This window comes from Petaurus breviceps, unplaced genomic scaffold (assembly GCF_028583685.1).
Source record: "Petaurus breviceps papuanus isolate PSGF00001 unplaced genomic scaffold, PetGlider_PUasm1.0 90847, whole genome shotgun sequence".
Classification (NCBI taxonomy): domain Eukaryota; kingdom Metazoa; phylum Chordata; class Mammalia; order Diprotodontia; family Petauridae; genus Petaurus; species Petaurus breviceps.
In genome coordinates, this window is record NW_027187360.1 from 11,948,985 (window position 1) to 11,960,033 (window position 11,049).

The 11,049-nt window shown below is 39.7% G+C and overlaps 1 long non-coding RNA gene and 1 pseudogene across 1 annotated transcript in view; one reads left to right on the forward strand and one right to left on the reverse strand.

Annotated features, from left to right (window-relative positions):
* LOC138149608 (uncharacterized) overlaps window positions 1-11,049 on the forward strand; it is a 64,315-nt gene that overhangs the window by 26,185 nt on the left and 27,081 nt on the right. The window lies entirely within an intron of this gene.
* Window positions 6,595-11,049, reverse strand: part of LOC138149327 (deoxyuridine 5'-triphosphate nucleotidohydrolase pseudogene) — a 10,149-nt pseudogene continuing 5,694 nt past the window's right edge.

The window sequence follows — 11,049 nt, forward strand, 5'->3', positions numbered from 1 at the left end:
GGGGGGGTGGGAACAATTCCTAAACACATATGTAAATGAAAGGTGAGTTGAGGAGGGAGAAAGCACTAATGACAAAGAAGAACAGAAATAGTTTTCTTTTGGGGCAGTACAGAAAAAGAACTTTGGGGGTGGCTAGGTAGTGCAGTGAATAGAGCACTGGCCCTGGAGTCAGGAGGACCTGAATTCAAATCTAGCCTCAGACACTTAACACTTACCAGCCCTGTGATGGTAGGCAAGTCACTTAACCCCACTTGCCCTGCTCTCTGCCCTCCAAAAAGAAAAAAAGAAAAAGAACTTTGAAGGAATCAGGGATTAAAGAAGGCAGAGGTAAGGAGACAGGAGTGAGGTGGGTGGGTGACCTAAGTAAAGGCCTGGATATAGGAGATGAATTTCCAAGCTTGGTGAGCAGCAAGCAGGATCGTTTGACTTTGACATGAAGTGCATGAAATTGAATAATGTGAATAAAAATGAAAAGGAAGGGCAGATTAGGAAGTACTTTACATGCCCAAACTAGGGGGCTGCATTTTATTCTAGAAGCAATAGGGAGCTTTTTGAGCATGAGAGTGACACCAGGGTCTTTAAGAGGACTGTGTAGACAACTTTGGAATATTGATTGGAGAAAGAAGAGAATGAGAGGACAATAAGGAAGCAACTACAGTTGAGAAGAAGTGATGAGAGGCTGTGATAGGGTGGTGGCTGTGTGGGAAGAGAGAAGATAGGAGAGATGATGTGTTTGGCAACTGATTCGCTATGTGGGATGAAGAAGAATGAGAAGATGATTAACGTGACAGAGTAATATAATCCTAATGAATTTAATCCTATATTAATTACAAGGATTTACTATCTTTCCTTGCAATATTGTGAAACCAAATCACTATCTTTAGGCTCTAGTTGTTTGGTAAGACTGAGGTCTTTTAAAACCAAGAGAACTAAGATAAGAGCTTTCAGGTACACTGAAGTTTTGTATTTCTCATTTCTCACAGCAGTAAATCTATTTTATTAATAAAGAGGAGGAGGAGGGGCAGCTAGGTGGCGCAGTGAATAAAGCACCGGCCCTGGAGTCAGAAGGACCTGAGTTCAAATCCAGCCTCAGATACTTGACACATTTACTAGCTGTGTGACTTTGGGCAAGTCACTTAACCCTCCAAATTGCCCTCCAAAAAGCAAATAAATAAATAAGAGGAGAAGGAAGAAGATGGTGATGATGGTGATAAGTGCCATTTTTTTTTAAAGCAATTGGGGTTAAGTAACTTGCTCAAGGTTACATGGTCAGTTATTTTGTGTGGGTGCCAAGTATCTGAGGCCGGAACCAATCCTGGGTCTCCCGACGCCAGAGCCAGCGCTCTTACTCACTGTGCCACCTGGCCGCCCTGATAAGCATCATTTTTATAGCACTTTAAGGTTTACCAAGCCCCTCCCTCACAACAACTCTATAACAGAGGCAGTAAAAGTATTACCCCAATTTTACAAATGAAGAAACTGAGACTCAGAAGAAAGTTTTCACAAGTAGCAGCCTCGCCCAGGAGAAAGAATACCTGATTTGGAATCAGAGGACCTGCTTCTCCTGCATCATAATCTCAGGACTTCTTATTCTGTGACTTTAAGCAAATTGCCTTACCTTTTAGGGTCTCCCTTCCTCTTTCTGCAAAACGAGAGTGTGAGATTATCTAGTCTAACCTTTAAACTCCAGGAAGTCCTAACTTGTCCAGAACTCCACCCAGTAAGTGGCAGAGTGGAGACTAGAACTCAGGATTTATCTCAATCAGAATAATGAAGCCAGGTAGTTTTATAGTACACTGCCTGATATTTCGGCAACAATGTTGAAAAAGATTGCAATGTAATTGTTTTCTAAAAGTTCATATTTGCAATGTGTCCTCTCACAATTACGATCCCTTCTGTACCTCAGGACAATATAAATTTCTTGTGCTGGAACTGAACAATTTTCACTGTATTTTCTGTCAGTCTATAAATTTCTCAAGCATATTTGGTAAACACTCTTCTCGTTTGTTATGAAACTTGCCCTGCAGAGCAGGCAGAAATCCTTTTACAAACTGTTGAAGGTTTATCACTTTCTTTAGAGATGCGACTCTCCCATTACAGTAAACTGGAGGGCAGGGTCACTTACAGAAGGTGTTAGTAATTGCTTAGTCTCTTTAGTCTCTTTTGATACTTGGACTAGAACTGGGAATGGAGACAATAATCAGTCAGTGAAGAAGGCTTAAAAGGTAACCTAGAATAAAGAAATAAAGAAAATCCATCTCCAATCACTAGGATTAGGGCAGGGGTGGGAGATAGGGTGGGGGACCCCCCCCAACAAGACCCTCAAGGTTGCAGGTTTATTAAATGCATGATATACTTTACACAAATCCTACAAGTGGTGTTCCAAGAAACAGTAAATTTTGCAAGCAAAATAAGTCCTTACGTCTGCAGTTTCAAAATGTGATTTGTTATAGTGCTGTTAACATTGAAAGGAAATTTGAATGTTATGTTATTTGAATAATGCCCAATAATATTCACTGGAATTTTCTAGTGTTTGAATATTCATTCTAGGCTATGGTTCTTTATAAATACCACTAAACTTATTTCTTATTTATTAAACAAAATGCTTAGATATCAATAATAATAAGTAGAGTATGAAGAATAGTGGACATATTTTTAAAAGGTAAAAGAAACCAGTCAGTTTATTGCCAGATAGTTTAATAATTATCAGAGTATATTGGTTTATAATAATAAAAAACATGCATTTATTATTTCTTTTCTGCAAAAATACCTTTGAAACTCTTAATATAACTATTACAGAAAAATGGACTTCATCTTTATGATAATATTATTTAAAATGTGTAAATAAAATGTGAAAAATACAGAATAACATGATTTAGAAAATTGATACTTGTCATTCCCAAATTCTGAAGATTAATATCTGTCAGGAATCTGGAAACAGTAGACAAGATCCAGCACAGAATTTAAGTCGAAGAGTGAGTCCCTGGGAGGCTGAGGTTTTCCAGATGTTCTTGTTTGTGGATGACATCATACTGGTTGCATCAAACCCTGAAACCAGGCAAAATCCCCTTGGGGAAAACTGAAATCACCCAGATGAATTTTAGTCTGACCATCCACAGAGGAAAAACCAAGTGGATAAAGAGTCTGTTCTCCAGATTTGAAATGCAATTTAGTGGACAATCTACAGAGCTTGTCTGTTGGTGAGAGAGTCAGAGACAAGAGACAGAGAAAAGACAGACAGTACAAAAAGACAATAGGGCCAGAATGAGATAGAAAATGGAAAATTTTCTTCATTGCCAATGAAACTGCAGTTTCATTAATGATACCAAACATCTTCTAGAAATAAAAGTCAATCTATTACAATATAATGGCAGGAATTGTCTCACCTTTTGTATTTATATCCCTGGTTATAAACAAATACCAGGCACATGGTGGGCACTCCTTAAGAACCCTAATAGAGGCAGTGCTGCACAGTGGATAGAACACTGGACCTGGAGTCAGAGACACCTGGTCAGTAATCCTGGCCCAGGTACTAACTAGCTGTGTGACCGTGGGCAAGTTCTGGAATTTTTCTTAGCCTTGGTTTCCTCATCTGTAAAATGAAGAGGTTGCATTTTGATGACCCCTGAGGTTCTTTGAAGCTCTGCATTTGTAGTCCTCTGATCTTAAGAAATTATTTTATTTTATTCATTCTTCATTCATTCCATGCCTTTGCTTCATTGCTATTTCCTAAACCTTGAATTCCCTCTTGGTCTGTCTGCTCCCCTACTAAACCTTGAAAGCCCAGCCTTTTCTGACCTTAAGATATAGTCATGGTTTTCCCATGCCCTTTATTCACACCTTGTCTTCATCATTGATGTTGTGTTTTATAGTTGTGTGTGTGTGTGTGTGTGTGTTCTCCCTATTAGTAGATCATGACCTCAGGGATCCTGTCTTCTCTGAACTTTGTATCTCTTTTAGGCCCAGAACACTGCTCTGCACATGGTAGGTACTTAATAAATGTTCACTGAGTTGAATTAAATTATGCCCTTTGTTCTGTAACTATAATATGGACTAAACAATTTATTAAAAATGCAGTTTTGGAAGCTAGGTGGTATAGTGGATAGAGTGCCAGGTCTGGAGTCAGGAAGTCTTGAGTTCAAATCCAGCCTTGGACAATTACTAGTAGTGTCACCTTGGGCAAGTCATTTAACCCTGTTGGTCTCAGTTTTTTTTTTTTCATCTGTAAAATAAACTGGAGAAGGAAATGGTAAACCACTCTAGTATCTTTGCTAAGAAAATCTCAAATAGGGTCACAAAGAGCCAGATATGACTGAGCATCAACAGCAAAATTTTGTCAAAGGTTCTTTTGAAGATGGAGAAAATTAAAAGGGAGTCTGGGAATATGAGTGTATAGCATAATAGGGCAAAATTCTGTTCCCTTGGGAACAGAGTTCCTTTTAATTCATGCATGGTGCTGATTTTCACTGGTCAGGGAAAATCCCCATCAGGTGTTCCTCACGCTGATGAATCATACATCTGGTCCAGAAAAAAATGGTTTCACTAAGCATGGCTTAGTAAGTTCTCATATAAAAGTTTAAATGTACGTGTATTCCCTGTCAGACTGTGAGCTCCTTGGGGGTAGGAGGTAATTTACTTTTGTCTATCTCTAGCTCTTAGCAGAGTGCCTAGCATTTAGTAGGCACTTAACAAATGCTTATTCGGGGCAGCTATGTAGAGCAGTGAATAGATCACTGGTGCTGGAGTCGGGAGGACCTGAGTTCAAATCCAGCCTCAGACACTTAACAATTGCTAGCCATGTGAACTTGGGCAAGTCACTTAAGTCCAATTGCCCTGCTCTCCCCTCTCCAAAAAGCAAAACTAAACTAAACTAAAATAAATGCTTGTTGATTGATTCCTAGGTGTTTGGGATAATAGGATTTAAGAGTTGGAAGTGATATTAAAAATAACCTAGAATAATTTATTAATTTTTTAGATGAGAAAACCAAGGCCCAGGATGGGGATGTGCAGCTTGCTTAAGATCACAGAGATATATTTCACATTCCCTCACATGGTATTGTCACTGCTTCATTATTAGAAAACTAAACTGAAAAATTATTTGATAAATCCAAGAGAGAGTACTGAGAAATGGAATGTATGTTTCCCAGCTGAGGCTAATTCAGAAAGAACCAGCCTCCACCATCCCAGCTATCTTCGGAGGGTGCTGCCGCCTTCCTGTAAGAAGGTACCGCAGCTTTATGGCAATGCTTTATACATTCTTTTATTAGCTTACAAGTAATGTGATTTGGAGACAAATTGGCCCAGTGTGTAGCTACAGAATGCAGTGCCCTATTACTGTAGGTCTCAAGCTCACCCTGCATGATGGGTGGTCCCCTTTCTCACAGATGTATACACCAACACAAGGCACTAGCTGCCCCCAGCCTCCCTTGAAGTCTGTATTGTATAGAGAACATGTTGTTGCCATTTGACACTTAAACAGTCCAGATACCCAGCCCATAGTTAGGGCCATAATAAACTTTGGAGCATATGTTTTTAGGGCACTATACTCACATTCATCAATCCAGCATGACATGAAAATAGTCACTGATGGGGGGAAATGCATATTTTCAAAGAGCAGAGCCACGCTGCAAGGTGTATACTGCATCAGTGAACTCAATGACCCTTGCCCCTGTGTGTGTGTGTGTGTGTGTGTGTGCGTGCGTGTGCGTGTGCGTGCACCCATGCATGGATAGCTCTCCTTGGCATTGGAGGAATAGCTCAAAATCAAGTGACTTGGAAAATTAGCTATGACCTATTTCCAGAGGGCTGAAAGCCCGGTTACAGCTTCTGGGCCCAGCACTTTTATATCTGAGTGGGCATAGAAATTATGTTGGAAGAGATGATTTGTCCTTCCTGTGAAACGTATATAACAGAGGAGGGAGTTGCCATATAGGAAGATACTCTTTCAGTGTTCAATGGGGGGATCTTACAGGGAGCAAGTTCCTTTTTTACTCCCTGATGCTGATTTGCAAGCCTGGAGAATAGCTCCTCTGCAGAGATATACAATTGAAATACTATTTTCTGAGGGCCTAGATGTGAGAAGATAGTTAGAAACATAGGCCAGCCATCATATAAGTTCCAGGTCCAAATGATCTTTCCTGTCCCCCACCAAAATATGACTGGTCTGTGCCCCTAGAAATGAAAATAATTGTTAAGAACCTGTTATATACAAGTCTTCGTATTTGGTACTGGAGATAAAAAGACATTCTAGACATAGAGCTTCCTATGAGGAATTTAAAATCTAATGAAGGATGACTAATAATTAGGTACAATCAAAGGAATTTTGAAGTTCTTCCTCACAGCCAGAGAATTGGCAAAGACAACAAAAAAGGAAAATGAAAAATGCTGGAGGGGCTGCAGGTAAAGAGGCACACTAATCCACTATTCATTAAGTCGTGAATTAATCCAGTCATTCTGCAAAGCCCTTTGAAACTATGTCCCCAAAGTCATTAAATTGTCCCTCCTTTTTTTCTTAAAGTAGAAATTAATTTTATTAATTGTTTTAGGGAGGAAAGCTGCTAAATCTACTCTTTATATAATTTTAGTTCTGACCAGTCAAACAAAACCTTCTGCTCCACATTCAATGTCATCTAAGTCTTGGACTTCTTCAAGTTCTGGGTAAAGAAAACCTGTTCACAAATCTGCTGTGCAATCTGGTCACCTTTCTTCACTTCAAATGTTTCTTTGCCAAAGTTAAATAGTACAACACCAACATTTCCTCTGTAATCTTCATCTATGACACCAGTTCCCACATCTATGACATGTTTTGCAGCCAAGCCAGAATGTGAGCATACCATAACACCCAGGAGGGAGAGAGATCTGAATGTCTGTTTTCACAAGGGCTTTCTCCATGGCTGGTATTGTATAATCATAGGCACTGTACAGGTCATAGCCTACAGCCCAAGCCCACCCCTTGGGGGGTACCATGCTCCAAGAAGCCAGCTAAGCGGAGGTTCAGGGGGCTCTCCTCATGCTGTGCAGGTTGGACCCATTTGCTGGGGGAGACTGTGGCCAGGGTTGCTTTTTGGATCAGGGCAATACTGCAGAAAGAGAACTGGGGGAGAGACACACAGGGTGGCAAATCAATCTCTCTGTCCCTCCTTTTTGACCCAAAATTATCACACCTTGGCCTATATACAAAAGAGATTTAAGAGAGAGGAAAGAGATCTATAAGAATAAGAATATTTACAGCAGCTCCTTTTGTTATGGCAAAGAACTTGAAACTAAAGGGGTGAAGATCAATTGGGGAATAGTTTAAAAAATTTTGGTATATGAACATAATGGAATATTAAGAACCAAAAGAAATAACAAAAGGGGTAGTTTCAGAGAAACCTGGGAAGACTTGTATGAATTAAAGCAGAATGAAGTAAGCATGGGGGAGGCTAGGTGGTGCAGTGAATAGATCACCAGCCCTGGAGTCAGAAGGACCTAAGTTCAAATCCAGCCTCAGACACTTAACAAAAAAAACTAGCCATGTGACCTTGGGCAAGTCACTTAACCCCAAATGCCCTCCAAAAAAAAAAAGAATGGAGTAAGCAAAACCAGGGGAACAATTTATACAGGAATGATAGCATTGTAAAGAAAAACAACTTTGAAAGCCTTAAGAAATGCATTAAATGTAATGACCAATGACTCCAGAAGGACAGATGAGGAAGCATGCTCCCCAAACCCTGACAAAGAGATAGAGATAATAGATTCAAGGTGTAGAATGAAACATACATAAAACCAATGTGGATTTTTTTAAACTTGACTATACTTATACTTATGTGTAAGTAAGGCTGTATGCTAAGGTTCTCTGGGTTATATGATGATAAATAAGACATGGTTCCTCTGCAGTTAAGAAGCTTATGACCCAGTAGGGGAGATGAGATTAATTCACAAAAATGTGAATTAAAAAAACCAAAATAATGGAAGAGATATTATAAAGTAAGTGCCAAATAAATATAATAAAGACTTTTCAAAGTTAGGAAGAGATCGCTATAGTTTAACATTTAGTGTTAAGGTTAAAGATAAATATAATAATGGACATTTATGCTTCATTTTATAGTTTGCAAGAGCAAAGCTTTACATATATTTAAATAATTTTATTTAAACCTCACAATAACCCATAGGTACTACAGATTTGATTACCCCCACTTTATAGATGAGGAAACTGAAACTCAAAGACGTTAAATGACTTGCTCAGATTCATATAGCTAGTGTCAGAGAGAGGATGTGAACTAAGTCCTTCTTGGGTCCAAGTACAATTTACTGTCTGCTAGACCACTGCTGACTTATTCTTAAGAACTTTCTGATACCCTACTGTGTAATTTTAGTTTGGGTGACTTAGATAAAATCACATTTAATGGTTTTGTGTGTCTATTTAATGAAAAAGGATTTTTTAATCCCTCACTGTTTTTAAGGCACTCTCCTAAAAGATGAGGACAGGAAGATCTTACATTCTAATGGGAGAGATAACACCAATTGGAGAATGGTTACCAGGGAGGGGCATTTTGGTTCTGAAAGTTACTGGGACTGTGAATGGAATGTGTAGATTGACACATTCCATCCAGGAACAATGGCAGAGTTAATTTGATTATGCTTCTAGAGCTGAAGGAGTTTGGAAGAAGGGCACAGCAAGGCCATTATCAAATCTGTGGAAGAAACAGGGAGCAGAAAGTTGGAAAGATGATGATATTTGAGACCTTTACCTATCTTATATGGAACTATAGCACAAATATTAATATATTATAACTGGGGCCATTTTTTTCCCTCTCTACCTTAACTAGTCACCAGACCTGTTGTAGGTAGGGAGAGTATACAGTTCCTCACTGATGTTAATTAGTTTCCCTTCCCAAAATAAATTAGTTTGATCTCAAAATGAAAAGGAAAATGATGTTCCCTAAGGCTGTATTACTTTTTGTTCTGAGACTAAGAGACTCAGGGCCGCCTAAGTAGAAAGAGGCCTAACTTGGGAGTTCAGGAGACCTGGTTTTTGGTCCCATGGATGTGGACTTGATCTAATCACTTTCCCTCCTTCAGCCTCATGATTATAGATTTAGAACTGGCAGGAACCTTATAGACCACCTCATCCAACCCCTTGGATAAACTTGGTTCTTTCAAAAAGTTCACTTTGGCTCTAAAATTATTTCTAAGACCTCCCCACCCCCAAATCAAATAAGCAAACATGCCTAGTACAACCAACCAAAATAATTTAATCAACTGCAACTAGCAATGTGTATTACATTAGAAATAAATAGTTGCCCCCTCTCTCTTTAGCACTTTTAGGTTTCCTTTTTTCCTCCCAAATGTTTGATTCTCACAACAATCCTGGGAGATAAGCGCAATTATTACCTCCATTTTACATATGAGGAAACTGAGGCAGGCAGAGATTTAAGGGACTTGTCACAGAATCACAGATAGTGTCTAAGGTTAAATTTGAACCCAAGTCTTCCTGACTCATAACTCCAGCTCTCTATCTACTGTACCACCTAGATGCAGAGAGAGAGAAAGAGAGAGAGCCAGAGCTGTGTTTCCTCATTGGTTATTCAAGACTTAAGTTTGTTCACTACAATTCATTGTGGTTCAATGACTTTTTTGTGTGTGTTAAGATCACTGAAGTCACTGTGGATACTGTTCTCTTAGTTCTGCTTTCTTGGTTCTGCATCACTTCAGTCCCAGGATGGCAAAGTCCTTAGGAATATGGCTGTTGATATGGTCTAATTTTAACAAACACGGATGTGCAATGAGCTTTACCACCACAAGAAACCTGAAAATAATTCCTGTGCAGGAGGCAGAGATTGACAAAGGAAGAAGCTACCCTATGTCTTTCTCACCAACTGCTTCTGGGGTTGGTTTTGTTTCTATTCTCCAGCTTATAGCAAGATGACTTGGATTCAGGTCAAAAACCCAAACTCTATTCCTGTCAGCACTGCCAAGTGCCCCTTTGATTACATGAGACTATCAGAACAATGAACTGTCACGGTCCCTGGTGAGTGCTGCCCATTGGAGTTGAGATTGTTCGCAGATCAGGCAATTGATGTATCTGCCAGGGTTCCAGCCAATATATACAGGGCAACATTGGCCTTTGCTCTTACCAGATACTGAATTTGAAGGGCCCTGATGCCTTTTTCTAAGTTTTTTTTTTTGTCTTTTTGGAGGGGGGAAGGCAGGTAATTGCGGTTAAGTGACTTGCCCAAGGTCACACAGCTAAGTAAGTGTTAAGTGTCTGAGGCTGGATTTGAACTCAGGTCCTCCTGATTCCAGGGCTGGTGCTAGCTGCCTCACTTCTAAGTCTTAAAGCACCTTATCCATTCAGACTTATATACATCTTCCTGTCCTTTATATCAAAAAGAGAATCTTCCCAGTTCTAAGAACTCTTTTCAAATGCCCAGAAACCCAGGTCGCTGAGTTTTCTAAATTCCCATTATTCAATAGACCTTCCTTATTCATTCAGAATCATTTGTGAATCTGTTTTCTGTATTTTTTATAATAGCTTTCTCAGTTAGGTCTTTCCCAGTCTCTGCCTCCCTCAACAGCATGTTTGATTGTAAACTCCTTGATGGCAGGGTCAGTTTCCTCTTTGTTCTGCCCCTTTAGATGCTCAGTAACGAACCTGACGGATTGATCAAAGATTTGAGAGGGTGACCCAGGTAGATGACTACATTCCAAGGCTCAGCCTGGGGTGGTTGGTGAGGCAATACTATTCTCTGGCCAAATCATCTTCGAAACAGGGGCATAATTTTGTGCTGTAGCATGAATTGAAGCATATAGGTCTCAGGATTTGAAGACAAGTGTCACCTGAGATTTGAGAGAAGGTGCTAGAACTGCCGCTACCTGAAACAGAGCAAAGCAAAGGCTGTAGGACGCCACTAATGACTGACAGGATCGTTCACTATAACTGGAGCCAATCTGGCTCCCAGATACATTTCACTCTGTACTCTGGCAAAAGACAGTACTTCCTGGTTCAAAGAGAAAAGCTTCCTTCTTTCTTTCTTTCTTTCTTTCTTTCTTTCTTTCTTTCTTTCTTTC